The sequence below is a fragment of the Carlito syrichta genome, unplaced genomic scaffold, assembly GCF_000164805.1.
Source record: "Carlito syrichta isolate Samal-C Ts95f unplaced genomic scaffold, Tarsius_syrichta-2.0.1 Scaffold301997, whole genome shotgun sequence".
Classification (NCBI taxonomy): domain Eukaryota; kingdom Metazoa; phylum Chordata; class Mammalia; order Primates; family Tarsiidae; genus Carlito; species Carlito syrichta.
In genome coordinates, this window is record NW_007246093.1 from 68,637 (window position 1) to 72,643 (window position 4,007).

The following is a 4,007-nucleotide window of genomic DNA, read 5'->3' on the forward strand; positions in this document are numbered from 1 at the left end:
TTAGTCAAAGAGACCAAATCTCATATCCTCGACCGACTCTTTCTTGGTTTCTGCCTTGGCTGGAGCTACAGCAGCCCCAGAAGCAGCAGTGGAGGCAGCAGCCACAGGGGTGGCATCCACAAAGGCAGATGTATCAGTCAAGAAGGCCTTGATCATTTCAGCAAGTGGCAAGCTGTAATCAACCTCCACAGACAAAGTCAGGATTCATTTGTACTCATTGATACTAGAATGGGGTACGGATGCAACAGTCGGATAACCGATTTGCAAATAAACACTGGCAACATGGCAGACACCCTCCAGGAAGTGAGAATGCAGAGTTTCCTCTGTAACGTCAAGCACTTCAGGGTAGTAGATGTTGTCATTGTCGAACACCTGCTGGATGATCAACCCAAAAGAGAACAGGAAGATATTCAGCATCTTCAGCAGTGCAGCTTCACTGGCTCCCACTTTGTCTCCAGTCTTAATCAGCTGCACATCACTCAGGATTTCAATGGTGCCTCTGGAGATTTTAATGGTGATGTCTAAAGCCTGGAAGAAGGAGGTCTTCTTGGGCCCCATACCAGTGTGTTGGACTGGCACAGTGACTTCACATGGGGCAATGGCACCAGCATGGGCAGCAGCTGGCACCTTGTTGGCCAGCAGCATGTCCCTGATCTCAGTGAGGTCCTCCTTGGTGAACACATAAACCTACATTCCCCTGGATATGAAGCAACAGTTTCTCCAAAGGTGGTTTGTCTTCCAGATGCCCTCAGTTGACCTTGCCTATCATAGTGTCCGTTGGAGGGACATGCGGATCTGCTGCAGCTGCTTGGAGCCCACATTGTCTGCTCCCATAGTGAAGCATTTTGAAGAGTCATCAAAAGTTAGATAATCTTAAGGAGATAGTTGGACTTCCAGGTTGCCCTGTCTTCTTTGGGCAGCGCGGTGGTGCATCAGAGATTGCCACACAGGGTTTAAAGATGATGTCACTCACATAAGGACACCTGGTGAGAGTGAGTTTTCTAAATTATATTTGAGGGTTAAAATACATTATAGCACAGATGTGCTTTTAAATGTGTGCAAAGAAGATATATGAGACAATTATAAATGAGAAAGAGGAAAGGATGAAAAGGGAAATAAGATTTCTGTTCTTCATTTAAACTAGTGAAATGATGACACCAGTAGTCTATGATAAATTGTCCATACAGTATATGATATCTAGAATAGACACTAATAAAGTTACAAAAAAACTATTAAAAAACAGTATTGATAAATTAAAATGGAATTATTAAAACTGTTTGGGTAGCCTACAGAAAGGCAAAAAAGAGAAAATAAAAATATGAAAGATAAAAAGCAAAAGAACCATAAAACCAAAGATAAAATGGTAAACTTAAGTCCTAAAGTATCAATAACTACATTAACAGTAAATAGTCTTAATAAACCAGTTCAAATACAATCTTACATAATAGATTAAAAAACAAGTCCCAAATACATGCCTGTCTACAAGAAACTCATTTCTATTATAATAACATAAGCTGATTGAAAATAAAGAATAAAAGAAGAGGCTGTGATGAACTGTGATCATGCCATTGCACTCCAGCCTGGATGACAGAGTGAGAGAGACTCTGACTCAAAAAAAAAAAAAAAAAAAAAAATTGAATCAAGTGAAAATGAAAATACAACATATCAAAATTTCTGAGGTGGCTAAAACAATGTTGAAAGGGTAATTTATAGTATATATGCATACTTTTAAAAAAGAATAAAAGTCTCAAATTAATAATCTAACTTCCTATCTCAAGAAGCTAGAAAAAGAAAATTTTAAAAAAGTAAAAAGAAGGAAAAAATAAAGAGAAGAGCAGAATCAAAGAAATTAAAAAGATTTAAGAATTAGATGAAATCAATCAACAAAAAGATGATTCACTGAAAAAAATCAGTGACATTGACAAACCCCCAGAAAGACCGACAAATTAAAAATGAAAGATACAAATTTCTAACATCAAGAATAAAATGAAGAGTATCACTGTAGCCCCTGCAGACAACAAAATGGATAAAAGTGAATACCATAAAGAATTTTACCCACATATATCTTAGATTGTATGAGAAATACCTCAAAAGACACAAACTACAATAATTCACCCAATAGAAAATAGATGACATGAATAGCCCTAAGGAAGTTTCCCTTAAAGAAATTGAAACCATAATTAAAACCAATTCTACCTTGTTTTAAAAAAATAGGAGAGAAATGAACATTTCTCAGTTGTTTTTATGAAGCCAGTGCTGCCCTGAAATCAAAACCAGAAAAATAGTTTAAGAAAAACAACTACAAACCAACATCCTTCATGAATGTAGGCACAAAACTTTTAGCAAAATATTAACAAATAGAACTCAACAATGTATAAAAAGATTATACACCATGAACAAGTGGGGTTTGTTTCAGGAATGAGAGACTTGATTAATATTTTTTAAAAATCAGTATTAATATGCTGTAGTAAAAATTAGTATACTTAAGTAGAAAAATTACATGAAAATGTAATTGGTGAAGAAAAAGTTTGACAAAATTAAATACTCACTTATGATTTTAAAAATCTTAGGAAAAAAATAGGAATTAAGGAAGATTTCTACAGCTTGATACAGTATATATTACCGCTAACATTACACTTAGTGATAAAAGACCAAGTGTTTTCTCCCTAAGATTGGAAACATGACAAGGATCTCAGCTCTCATCACTTATATTCACATAGAGTTGGAAGTTCTAGCTGATACAATAAGGCAAGAAAAAGTGACAAAAGTCATTTAGATTGGAAAGAAATACAGCTGTCTCTATTTGTAGGTGATGTAATTATCTACATAGAACATTTGAAGAAATTTATGAAAATATTTCCAGAGAGTTCAGCAAGGTCACAGGATATAAGATGAACATGTTAAAACAATTATGTTTTAATATACTACCAATAAACATATGGGCACAAAGATTTAAAAATGCAATACTGTTTATTATTACTAAAAAATAAAATGTTTTACTACAAATCTAACAAAAGATATACAGGATTTATATACTAAAAAAATACAATATGCCAATGGAAGAATCACAGAAGGTCTAAACAAATTGAGAAACATACTGTATTCATGGATTGATACACTCAATATTGGGAGATATAAATTACACAAAATATAATATGCAAGTTTAGTGTAATTCCTGTGAAAATTTCAGCAAGCAATTTTTCAGATATAGGCAAAATTATTGAAAATTTATATGGAGCTGGGTGTGATGGCTCACACTGCAATCGCAGCATTTGGGGAAGTCAAAGTGGAAGGATTGTTTGAACCCAGGAGTTTGAGACAAACCTGAGCAACATATGAGACCTAATCTCTGCAAAAAGTGTAAAAACTAGCTGGGCAAGGTGGTGCTCACCTGTAGTCTCAGCTACTCAGGAGGCTGAGGCAGGATTGAGGAGGATTGCTTGAGCTCAGGAGGTCAAGGTTGCAGTGAGCCATGATTGTGCCACTGTACTCCAACCTGGGCAACAGCATGAGATATTGTCGAAAAAAAATTATATGGCAAGGTAGAGGAATTAACATAGCTAAAAGACTTTTAAAAAGAAGAAACAAGTAGAAGAAAGTAGTCCATCCAATGTTAAAACATCAATAGTAATAGTAATGAATACTGTGTGATCTTGGTGGAGGGACAGATGCATGAAGGAACATTAAAAAAATAAATAAATAACACACATACCTAACTGGCTTGTTTTCAAATTTTAGAATCATGGGTTTGATGTTAAGATTTGTTGCATAAGCCATAAAAAAGAACAAAATCATGAACTTCGCAGCAACCTGGATGGAGCTAGAGTCTATAATACTGAGTGACCTCTCACAGAAACAAAGATCTGAGTATCACATGTTCTCACTCATATAGTAGACCTTGAATATCTATCGTAATACTCTAAGAAAAGGATTAACAGTGGTGGGAAACTATGAGAGGAGGAGGGAGGGGGAGGGAGGTGGGATTAATGGAAGTAAATATCTGTCTG

General features: G+C 35.4%; 1 pseudogene; it reads right to left on the bottom strand.

Annotated features, from left to right (window-relative positions):
- LOC103258172 lies at positions 1-932 on the bottom strand (annotated as a pseudogene).
- Between the last annotated feature and the right edge of the window lie 3,075 nt (positions 933-4,007).